This window comes from Triticum dicoccoides, chromosome 6B (assembly GCF_002162155.2).
Source record: "Triticum dicoccoides isolate Atlit2015 ecotype Zavitan chromosome 6B, WEW_v2.0, whole genome shotgun sequence".
Lineage (NCBI taxonomy): Eukaryota > Viridiplantae > Streptophyta > Magnoliopsida > Poales > Poaceae > Triticum > Triticum dicoccoides.
Genome location: NC_041391.1, coordinates 133,446,196 through 133,459,208, shown reverse-complemented (window position 1 = coordinate 133,459,208; position 13,013 = coordinate 133,446,196).

Genomic DNA, 13,013 nt, shown 5'->3' with positions numbered 1-13,013 from the left:
AAAGAAGGGGAGGTAATAATTTTTACGGATCGTATGAGCCGGGGATTTGCTCCTCCCGGCTCAAAATTCTTCAGGGAGGTTTTGAATTTCTTTGACCTTAGACCTCAAGACATCGGACCCAATTCCATGTCAAATATTTGCAATTTCCAAGTCTTCTGCGAGGTATACTTGGGAGAGGAGCCAAGTCTGCTATTGTTCAGGGAACTTTTCTACATGAACCTGCAAAATGAACGTGCCAACGGGCCCAGTCTTGAGCTTGGCGGCATCTCGATCCAGCGATGGAGAGACTATCTTTTTCCTTATGCTGAGCTACCGAGTGACCCAAAATCTTGGAACCAGACGTGGTTCTATTGTCAGGACACTTCTCCGGCTGATGAGAAGCCTCTGCCCGGCTTTCGCGCCCTGCGCCTTGAGTCCAACCATCTGCTACCAGACAAACTGACAGCCGTTGAACGTCTGCCTCTCAGTCCCACCGTTAAGAAGATCAAAGCTCTCTTGGGAAATGGTTTAAACGACATCGATCTGGTCCGAGTCTGGGTTTCTTGGCGAGTACTTCCATTAAGCCGCCGTTCCGGCTTAATGTGTACTTATATAGGCGAAAAGGATGACCCGTTACGCCATAGTCCTGACGACTTAACAGATGATGTGGTGGATGCTATGACCCAGTTGCTGCTGAAGGAGGGCACTGTGACGAGTAACGCCTTCGGCCTACTTCCCTTTTGCAAGAAGAACCCGGCCCCTGCAGTAAGTTATCAATCTTAATAAATACTCTTTTCTATATTATACCTTTTTTGGTACTCATAATTCCTTATCTTTTTCCACATGGCAATGATAACTTCTGGAAGGTCAAATATGACCATGAGGCTGCCAAACAAGCTAGGACAACCAAGAAATCCGAAAGGAAAGCCGCCAAGACGGGAACCTCAAAGAAGAAGAAACCCAGCCCCTCCGACTTACTCAGATTGGAAGATAGTTCTTCGGATGATGAAGTGGTAATATTTAAATTTTCTTAATTCCCTTGTTATTATCTGTCTGACATTCTATCCCTTCAGGTGGATACTGGGAACAGTCAAGCAGCCAATGAAGAGGTAACTATAATCTCCTCTGACTCAGAGCCTTTGCCAAAGCAAAAGATCTGAAGGGTGACCCAGAAAGTAAGATTTTCACATGCTCTTGCTTATCAAGATCCTCAATTTCTTTTGAAGCAACAATAGCTTGAGAACCGGAGGCAGACCCGAAACAACAAGGATGTGGAACTCTCCTCCGGCTTACCTGACGTAACCAGGAAGCGTCGGACTGAGGTTATCTCCGATTTACGTTCTGTCTTACCTTTAGCGGGCTTAATTCGTCAATCTCTCAATTCATCTAACTCCAATTATCAGGATACCTCTCCTTCTTCCGGCGAATCCATGCAATTAAATATGCCGGCTTTCAAAACTGCTCCTGGGTAATGTAACCTTATCTACCTTGAGCTTTACTTTCCCATGCTTGCATATTCATCTTTCTGCCTTTGTTAATAGCATGCAAGTGAAACCCAGCAAGAGGGCAAAGAAAAATAAGCCGTCCCAAGATCCGATTGTAACTGAAATGGTGATTAACACCTCTGCTCCAAACAGCCCTACCCATCAGCCGCCGCCTGAACCGACTTCTAACATTCCAGTGCCAACCTCTGATCCGCCTGCCGAAGAAACTCTCAACAATTTTGATAACCCAGAGACTCCTAGCCCGGTCAAGACAAATGACCCAGAAGTTGAGATTGTGAGGTCTCAGTTTGTTGAACCATGGCGGCCTACCGTGCTTGCCAAATGTACCGCTAAGGAAGAACTTGCCGAACACCGAAAAGCCAAGCAGAACATTACTGATTATACTCACTTAAGCATTGGTGACATAGTCTCGGGCTATCTGAATCAAGTGCATAATAGCCGAGTGTGACGCCCCGAGACCGACGCTCCAGAAGACTTCCAGTTATTCCGAGTTTCGCCATGTGTTTCTTTTGTGCTTGCTCTTCTATTTTTGCATTGCATCATGTCATCATGCCATCATTTCATTAATTTTAAAACCTCAACTAAATAAATTGCATAGATCTTTTGATCTATTTAAATCGAGGGATATTCACATGGTGATTTCTCTTTAAAACATATTCAAAGTCTCCTACTATTATTAGGGAGCTATAATAAAATTATTCCATTTATTTGGAATTAACCATAACCCACTTGCAAAATATCCCATGCCGTTGTTATCTCAATTCTTGGTCTCCAACCTTGCCAATAATTCTTTTGCCATTTTCCGGAGCTCCACCAAAAATCCGAACATTTTTGGACCTTCCTTTTATCAAGTCCCAGTTCAAACCCATTCGAATTAAATTCAAATGAGTTTGAATTTAAATCTTGCATTCGTGCCTCTTTTCTATTTTTCCTGGATCGAGCTCATTTTTGTGAGTTCGGGAAAACTATCTGCGTGTCCAACTTCTTCCCCTAACCCCTCTTTCTTTTCTTTCTTAATCTCTGTTTTTTTCTCTTCTTTTAGTAGTGAGAGAGAGCCCAGCAGCCTTGCAGCCCAGCCGGCCACTTAGGCCCGGCCATCCAGACCGGCCCATTTGCCCCTGGAGGCCCAGCCGCCCCCTCTAACCCTAGCCGTAGGGAGAGCATCGCTCGATCCCCCTTTCCCTCATTCCCCATCGTGCGCCGCCAGCGCCCGACCCCCTCTCCCTCTCCTCGGCTCGATCCCCTCCCCTTGTTCCTTCGAGCGCGAGCCCCGCAGCGCTCTATGTTGCCCCGTCGCCCCTCCGGTCGCCTAGTCCAGACTGCGCCGCCCTGCGGCCTCCTCCCTCATCTCCCTCGCAGCCTCTCTTCCTCCCCAGCGCCAGGCCCCCATCTCCTCCCTGCACGCGATCCCCTCGCTGCCCCATCTCCTTGCACCGGCACCCGCGCATCTCGTCGGCCAACTCCGGCAGCCCTCCATCGCCGCCCGAAGCCCCTACTCCGCTCGTCCGCATCTGCCTCTCCACCTTACTCCGGAGCCCCCTGCCTCGACCTCCTCTGCAAGCTACAGCCGCCCCGCGCCAAGTCCCTCTCCGACGTCCTCTATTCGGGAACGAGCACGACGCTCGCCGCTTCCATTTGTATGTCCCGTGCACCTAGAAATCGAGCAGCAACGCTCGTCCTCGAGAGCGTTGACCAGCCGCCTTCGCCAGATCCTTCGGCCTCACCTCATGGTCCAAATCCGCACAGCCATGCATGACATGGAGCCGTTCGCCTCCTGTGCACGCCTTGTTTTCTGCCAAGTCTAGTAAGGCCGCCTTGCACTACCGTCGCCCAAAGACCCGTGTACCACGAGCGCCAAGTTCGACTACCGCACGATTACGCCAAGTTCATCTACGGAACATGTATGTCTCCAATGGTGTACCACTACCGTCGCCGTGAACAACTACTTCCACTATGAGATGTACCACTACCATCGCCAAGATTGCGAGTACCTCTACCGTCGCCGTGAACGACTACTTCCACGATGTCCGAGAACAACTACTTCCACTACCGTCGCCCCGAAGATGCTGGATTCGTCAAGTGCCTCTTCGAAACGAACGTGAATGACTACTTCCCTCGACGACTCGAACCGCTCCAAAAATCCACGCTTCGAAGGTATAACCCGAGACGACCGCGATGAGATGCCCTTGCATGTATGAGATGTACCATATGTTTGCACCATGTCCGAGAGGTCTTTGCACGTACCTCGTTTGCCTTGCCGTCGTCCCGTGGGAACCCGGAATCCGGAATCACCCCACCATCTTGCATGACCCGCTCACGTCACACTTCCTTTTGCACCGGTATCTCCATGAGCTAACGGAACCGATATGTTCCCGTGGCATCATTTTCGGATATGTTGCCGTGGCACCATTTCCGTTTTGCCGCCGTGGCACCCTTTTCATTCCGCCATGGTGACCAAATGCTTCATAACATGCTCATGTTAACGTTTTCATAAAAATTGCATAAAACTTGATTATGTCATCCGCATCATGTTAACATCAATTAAAATGTTTAAAATTGTGTTTGCTTTAAACTACTAAATGACATGGGGACTTTCCGGAATTGTTGTTTGTTGGTTCCGGCCTCATTTAAACTTGCCTAAATAGTTAGTTCAATTATGTTTCACCTCTTGCCATGTTTGACAACATTTAATATTGTTGGTTAGCCTAAACGAGAGAGAACTAAATAATTGATGTGGTGTTCCGTCAATATGCAAATCGTTGCATATTGAGCTCCACTTAATTTGTAGTATTGTTTGTTGCACTTTGCCATGCCATGCCTCTGTAAACCAGACATGCATCATACTTGTATGTGCATCATGCCATGATTATGCTTGTGTGTTTACCATGTTGTTTGCTTCTTTCCGGTTTGCTTCTCTCGTTAGCTTCGGTTTCATTCCGGAGTTGTGAGGATTCGTTCGACTACGTTCGTTTGTCTTCTTCATGGACGCGTTCTTCTTCCTTGCGGGATCTCAGGCAAGATGACCATTACCCTCGATATCACTTCTATCTTTGCTTGCCAGTTGCTCCGTTCTATCGCTATGCTGCGCTACCTATCACTTGTTTACCATGCCTCCCATATTGCCATGTCAGCCTCTAACCTTTTTCACCCCTCCTAGCAAACCATTGCTTGGCTATGTTACCGCTTTGCTCAGCCCCTCTTATAGCATTTTTAGTTGCAGGTGAAGTTGAATATTGCTCCATGATGGACAGGATTATGATTGGGATATCACAATATCTCTTATATTATTAATGCATCTATATATTTGGTAAAGGGTGGAAGACTCGGCCTTATGCCTAGTGTTTTGTTCCACTCTTGCCGCCCTAGTTTCCGTCATACCGGTGTTATCTTCCTGGATTTTTCGTTCCTTACACGGTTGGGTGATTTATGGGACCCCTTGACAGTTCGCTTTGAATAAAACTCCTCCAGCAAGGCCCACCCTTGGTTTTACCATTTGCCACCTAAGCCGTTTTCCCTTGGGTTCTGCAGACTCAAGGGTCATCTTTATTTTAACCCCCCCCCCCCGGGCCAGTGCTCCTTCGAGTGTTGGTCCAAACTGAGCTGCCTGCGGGGCCACCTTGGAGAAACTTGAGGGCTGGTTTTACTCGTAGCTAGTCTCATCCGGTGTTGCCCTGAGAACGAGATATGTGCAGCTCCTATCGGGATTTGTCGGCGCATCGGGCGGCTTTGCTGGTCTTCTTTTACCATTGTTGAAATGTCTTGCGAACCGGGATTCCGAGGCTGATCGGGTCTTCCCGGGAGAAGGTATATCCTTCGTTGATCGCGAGAGCTTATCATGGGCTAAGTTGGGACACCCCTGCAGGGTATAATCTTTCGAAAGCCATGCTTGCGGTTATAGGCAGATGGGAATTTGTTAATGTCCGGTTGTAGATAACTTGACACTAGATCCGAATTAAAACGCATCAACCGCGTGTGTAGCCGTGATGGTCTCTTTTCGGCGGAGTCTGGGAAGTGAACACGGTTTTGGGTTATGTTTGACGTAAGTAGGAGTTCAGGATCACTTCTTGATCATTGCTAGCTTCACGACCGTTCTGTTTGCTCTCTTCTCGCTCTTATTTGTGTATGTTAGCCACCATATATGCTCAGTCGCTGCTGCAACCTCACCACTTTACCCCTTCCTTTCCCATAAGCTTAAATAGTCTTGATCTCGCGGGTTTTGAGATTGCTGAGTCCTCGTGACTCACCAGATACTATCACAACAGTTGCAGGTGCCGATGATACCAGTGCAGATGACGCAACCGAGCTCAGATGGGAGCTCAATGAAGATCTTAGTTGTTGCTATGTTTCGTTTCATGTTGATCAGTAGTGGAGCCCAGTTGGGACGATCAGGAATCTAGCAGTTGGGTTATCTTCTTTTCTTTTGGCTTCGTCCGTAGTCAGACTATGTGTGTACTCTGAATGATGTATGATGAATTATATGTTCATTGTGTGAAGTGGCGATTGTAAGCCAACTCTTTATCCCAGTCTTGTTCATTACATGGGATTGTGTGAAGATGACCCTTCTTGCGACAAAACCACAATGCGGTTATGCCTCTAAGTCGTGCTTCGACACGTGGGAGATATAGCCGCATCGTGGGTGTTATAAGTTGGTAATCAGAGCCATCCCCGACTTACGAGCCCCCTGCTTGATTGTTTGCTGGCGTTGTTGAGTCTAGAAAAAAATGTTTTGAGTCTTAGGATTATATATATCGGAGAGTAGGATTCTTTTTACTCATCAGTCCCTTCGTCGCTCTGGTGAGGTCTCCTGACGTAGATGTTTTGTCTTTCCTCTCCTCATATTTCACTAAAAAAATTTAGGATCACGCGGGTATCTTGGAATCGTTCCGATGGTTTTGTGACGAGAACATTGTTCTTGGTGCCTCCTGTCTATTATGTGGCATTGACCTGGGGAGTTGAGCTCCGAGGTGTTGTCGTCATAATTTTATCGTTGCAGTTCTGGAATACCTGAGTTTTGCCGACATCGAAAATCTCTTTTATGCAGTTGTTGGTGAATTAACCTCGACGCCACCCAGTATTGGGGCGGGAGTTCGGGAGTATTGCCATAACTCGTATAACGGATGCTTTTCGAAGGTTGAGGTACACGATTTCCGAAGGTTTCTTGGTTATGTGTTGATGGATGGATACAGCTTGGATGTAGGTATTGTTAGTTTTGGGTGAGATATATATTGCTTCCCCTGTATCCCGAACACCTGATTGCATAACCAGAAAGTTTCGGGAGTTTTATAGGTGGGAATTAAAGTAGCTCCTAGAATATCTTTTCGACAGATGCATGATATGAGATTGGGGTTCGACGTTTAGTGGTCCGCCTTTCCACGGTCATTTTTATAGTGGTCTCGTTGTGTCTTAAAGAACCCTTGGCTATGATGGTTCGGGGACACTTCGTATGTCATGTGCACTGCCTTGTACATGATGGTGTTGTACACTCGAGCCCGTGTGGGCCCCACCACGAAAACTTCGGACGAAATCTCTATCATATGTTTGTTCTGGCTTATTCCGCAAGCCAATCTTTTGTTTTGTTTTGAGTTGTGGGATTCGAGTTGCTTCAAAGTCAAATGTTGATTCCATACCTTTCCTAAACGGTGTTCTCATATTGCTCTGTGAATACTAATCCTATTGATCATTGAGGTTGTCATGTTAATTCTTTTCCAACCGGTGTGCTTCTCTTCGAGATGATCCCATCATTCTCCCCATCCACAAGATCAATTCTAAGTTTTCTCAACGGTGTTTGTTTCGTTCATCCCAAGTTGTCTTTATTTTTCCCGCCCTCCCACCCTTTTTCTTCAAGGACTCAGATATCTTGATCATGTATCCCTTTTATTTGTGAGAAGTCTCTTCATTCGTTTCTTTCAATGTTCTTATCCGGTGATTCTCAAGAACATACTAATGGAGCTTCAAGTTTATTATTCTTCATTCTCTTTTCTTCTTTGGTGGATTCAATTCGAGCTTTGTCGATCATATCCTTTCCTCGTTTCAAATTCTATCCCATGTCGGGGCATCTCATAATTGTTCACCTCTCCCGGTTCATACCCGGAGTGTTGAAGATATCTCAGGAGATTCGTGTTTCCATTCTCAATCCGTTCAAGCTATTTGGAGATTATTATCTCATTCAAGTCATTTAATTCAACCGGCGCAATCCCCCTTTCAATCAATCCTTCAACGATGTTTCTTTTGAGTGGGCCCTAACCCACAGGTCTTTTCCCAGGATCTTACCTGACTCTTCTAATTATCAGGAGCGATTCTCAAATTCATTTCCAAGTTTGATGTAAGAATGAATTTTCATCAGTCACATGCCTTCTCTAAGGTCGCTTTCAAATTCTTTTCAGCTTTGGATCAACCTTTCCTCTTTTAATCCTTCCGGAGTGTCTCAACAATTTGGTGGTGTTTCTCATCATCATTCTCAACATTTAAAGACTGACGAAGAAGAGTTTCTCTTAAATCTTGTTCGTTCTCTTGGAGATTCGTGGTTCTAGCTTCATGCCATCCTCATAATTGTTTTCGATCGTGACAATTCTTTTCACCCATCCGGAGCATTTCATGAGTTGTTTCCATTTCTTTTCTTCGGAGCCAATCATCTCAGAATTATTCATTCTCAGCTTTCAACTCTTGTTCTTGAATTCTTGCGGTGCATCGTTCATATATCCTCTAATCAGTTCATGATCTCTTCGTTCTCATGTATCTAAATCCCCTCAAGTATCTTCATTCGTTTTCCAACTCTTCCTGGTGAATTGTGCCTTTGCTACTTTCATTTTCAATTCTTACGGTGGTTCGTTCAAGATTTATCTTCCTTCGTTATCGTATCAATTCACTCGTTATTTCGTTGTTTCAATCCTATCGGTGGTCGTTGAAGACCTTCCTCAAGTTTGCGCTATATCTCTCTTAATCCTTTCTACGGGAATAAGTAGTATGCCAAATCCATTGCTTGTCATCAATTTAATTTGATGAAGGATAAGCATACAATAAATCTTATTCTTATTTCCTCGAGGTGATTCAATTCTTTTCTTCCGGAGATTGTTCATGATGAAGTAATTCTCGATTCTAGTGTTTCATCTTTTCATTTCCGGAGTTCCAAGTTTTCTCGGTTATATCGTTGCAAAGCTCTATCTAAATCATGGCAAGGATTCACCTTGTATTTTCAACTTCTCTTTCTTTCTATCATTCTTTTATTACTGGAGTTCTTCATGGAGGCTCAACATGGTGGTTCGTCAAGGATTCTTTTCATTCTTCAATTGTTCTTCAAGTTTTCTCTCGAAGTTATGGCCCGCCAAGCTATACTCAAAAATTAAACATGGTGCTCAACACATGTTTTGTTTTGGGGAGTTCAAGTATTCTTCTTCTTGCATTTCAAGTGCTATTCTTTCCACCTTATCTTTTGAGGTGGTGTTATATCATTCTTGACAATTTTCATTCATGTTTCGGGATTCACATGTTGTCAAGAATGAGGTATTTTAAATCCATTAATCTCTTCATTGGAGTTATCTTGGTATAGATTTCACCTAAAGCCTTCCCTAAGGAAAGTTGCTATTTGTGGTGCTTATCAATGATCCAAGTTTTCTCCTATCCTCTCGGCGAAAGCAGTTTTCATCTTTTCATTGATCTCAAGCAATCAATTGTTTCTGTTAGTGGCCGGTTGTCACCTCATCATTTTGAGATGTTTGCCATAAGCCCACAACAAGCTTGTGCTTTCCGTTTTTGATTTTCCAACAACTCCGTTCAATTCTTCTTTGCAAGGATGCTTTCCAAGCTCATTTGTGGCAGAAGTTATCATTTTCTTCACCATTCTGTTATTCCAATGATCTATCTTCTATTCTTTCTTCTGGGGCATTGTGATGTTGCTCTCTTTACTCATCTTCTCGAATTGAGGATCATGTTCTTTTCATGCTTATCCATTTAACCGGAATGTTGTGTCATCTCTTCAAGTTCTTTTCATCTTATCAAGTTTTGCCTCTCTTTTCAACCTGAGTGCTGTCTGAAATCTTTCTTACACTTTGTTCCATTCTTTCAATAGTTCCGGAGGCAGTATGTTGTTGATTTCATCAAGTATCATCCCATCTTCTCAAGTTCATGTTATATTCCTTCCATGTTCAACCGGAGTGCTGCCCGAATTCTTCCCCCTCATCTTGTTTTAACCAGAGTGGTTCCTATTCATCCCTATCCATTGTACTCGTCATTCATAGCTTTGCAACCTCCAAGGTTCACATGGTGTTCCTTGTTTCTATTATCTATCATAGTGCTCTCAATTGTGTTCAACTCCGTTGTGTTCTTTCTTTCAACTTTTCAACCTCTCAAGGTTCTTTGGTTTCACTTTTTTTTTGTCGAAGAAGCAACCTTAGTTTTACCTCTTCTCTTCCTCTTCCGTTTCTCTCCGGTGCCATCCTAGATCTCGGGACGAGATCCTCTCGTAGTGGTGGAGTGTTGTGATGCCCCGAGACCGACGCTCCAGAAGACTTCCAGTTATTCCGAGTTTCGCCGTGTGTTTCCTTTGTGGTTGCTCTTTTATTTTTGCATTGCATCATGTCATCATGCCATCATTTCATTAATTTTAAAACCTCAACTAAATAAATTGCATAGATCTTTTGATCTATTTAAATTGAGGGATATTCACATGGTGATTTCTCTTTAAGACATATTCAAAGTCTCCTACTATTATTAGGGAGCTATAATAAAATTATTCCATTTATTTGGAATTAACCATAACCCACTTGCAAAATATCCCATGCCGTTGTTATCTCAATTCTTGGTCTCCAACCTTGCCAATAATTCTTTTGTCATTTTCCGGAGCTCCACCAAAAATCTGAACATTTTTGGACGTTCCTTTTATCAAGTCCTAATTCAAACCCATTTGAATTAAATTCAAATGAGTTTGAATATAAATCTTGCATTCGTGCCTCTTTTCTATTTTTCCTGGATCAAGCTCATTTTTGTGAGTTCGGGAAAACTATCTGCGAGTCCAACTTCTTCCCCTAACCCCTCTTTCTTTTCTTTCTTAATCTCTATTTTTTCTCTTCTTTTAGTAGTGAGAGAGAGCCCAACAGCCTTGCAGCCCAGCCAGCCACTTAGGCCCGGCCATCCAGACCGGCCCATTTGCCCCTGGAGGCCCAGCCGCCCCCTCTAACCCTAGCCGCAGGGAGAGCATCGCTCGATCCCCCCCTTTCCCTCGTTCCCCATCATGCGCCGCCAGCGCCCGACCCCCTCTCCCTCTCCTCGGCTCGATCCCCTCCCCTTGTTCCTTCGAGCACGAGCCCCGCAGCACTCTATGTTGCCCCGTCGCCCCTCCAGTCGGCTAGTCCAGACCGCGCCGCCCTGCGGCCTCCTCCCTCATCTCCCTCGCAACATCTCTTCCTCCCCAGCACCAGGCCCCCATCTCCTCCCTGCGCGCGATCCCCTCGCTGCCCCGTCTCCTTGCACCAGCACCCGCGCACCTCGTCGGCCAACTCCGGCGGCCCTCCATCGCCGCCGGAAGCCCCTACTCCGCTCGCCCGCATCTGCCTCTCCACCTTACTCCGGCGCCCCCTGCCTCGACCTCCTCTGCAAGCTACAGCCGCCCCGTGCCAAGTCCCTCTCCGACGTCCTCTGTTCGGGAACGAGCACGACGCTCGCCACTTCCCTTTGTATGTCCCGTGCACCTGGAAATCGAGCAGCAACGCTCATCCTCGAGAGCGTTGACCAGCCGCCTTCGCCAGATCCTTCGGCCTCACCTCGTGGTCCAAACCCACACAGCCATGCATGACATGGAGCCGTTCGCCTCCTATGCACGCCTTGTTTTCTGCCAAGTCTAGTAAGGCCGCGTTGCACTACCGTCGCCCGAAGACCCGTGTACCACGAGCGCCAAGTTTGACTACCGCACGGTTACGCCAAGTTCATCTACGGAACATGTATGTCTCCAATGGTGTACCACTACCGTCGCCGTGAACAATTACTTCCACTACGAGATGTACCACTACCATCGCCAAGATTGCGAGTACCTCTACCGTCGCCGCGAACGACTACTTCCACGACGTCGAGAACAACTACTTCCACTACCGTCGCCCCGAAGATGCTGGATTCGTCAAGTGCCTCCTCGAAACGAACGTGAACGACTACTTCCCTCGACGACTCGAACCACTCCAAAAATGCACGCTTCGAAGGTATAGCCCGAGACGACCGCGATGAGATGCCCTTGCATGTATACCATATGTTTGCACCATGTCCGAGAGGTCTTTGCACGTACCTCGTTTGCCTTGCCGCCGTCCCGTGGGAACCCGGAATCCGGGATCACCCCACCATCTTGCATGACCCGCTCACGTCACACTTCCTTTTGCACCGGTATCTCCATGAGCTACCGGAACCGATATGTTGTCGTGGCATCATTTTCGGATATGTTGCCGTGGCACCATTTCCGTTTCGCCGCCGTGGCACCCTTTTCATTCCGCCATGGTGACCAAATGCTTCATAACATGCTCATGTTAACGTTTTCATAAAAATTGCATAAAACTTGATTATGTCATCCGCATCATGTTAACATCAATTAAAATGTTTAAAATTGTGTTTGCTTTAAACTACTAAATGACATGGGGACTTTCCGGAATTGTTGTTTGTTGGTTCCGGCCTCATTTAAACTTGCCTAAATAGTTAGTTCAATTATGTTTCACCTCTTGCCATGTTTGACAACATTTAATATTGTTGGTTAGCCTAAATGAGAGAGAACTAAATAATTGATGTGGTGTTCCGTCAATATGCAACTCGTTGCATATTGAGCTCCACTTAATTTGTAGTATTGTTTGTTGCACTTTGCCAAGCCATGCCTCTTTAAACCGGACATGCATCATACTTGTATGTGCATCATGCCATGATTATGCTTGTGTGTTTACCATGTTGTTTGCTTCTTTCCGGTTTGCTTCTCTCGTTAGCTTCGGTTTCGTTCTGGAGTTGTGAGGATTCGTTCGACTATGTTCGTTTGTCTTCTTCATGGACGCGTTCTTCTTCCTTGCGGGATCTCAGGCAAGATGACCATTACCCTCGATATCACTTCTATCTTTGCTTGCCAGTTGCTCCGTTCTATCGCTATGCTGCGCTACCTATCACTTGTTTACCATGCCTCCCATATTGCCATGTCAGCCTCTAACCTTTTTCACCCCTCCTAACAAACCATTGCTTGGCTATGTTACCGCTTTGCTCAGCCCCTCTTATAGCATTTTTAGTTGCAGGTGAAGTTGAAGATTGCTCCATGATGGACAGGATTATGATTGGGATATCACAATATCTCTTATATTATTAATGCATCTATATATTTGGTAAAGGGTGGAAGACTCGGCCTTATGCCTAGTGTTTTGTTCCACTCTTGCCGCCCTAGTTTCCGTCATACCGGTGTTATGTTCCTAGATTTTTCGTTCCTTACACGGTTGGGTGATTTATGGGACCCCCTTGACAGTTCGCTTTGAATAAAACTCCTCCAGCAAGGCCCAACCTTGGTTTTACCATTTGCCACCTAAG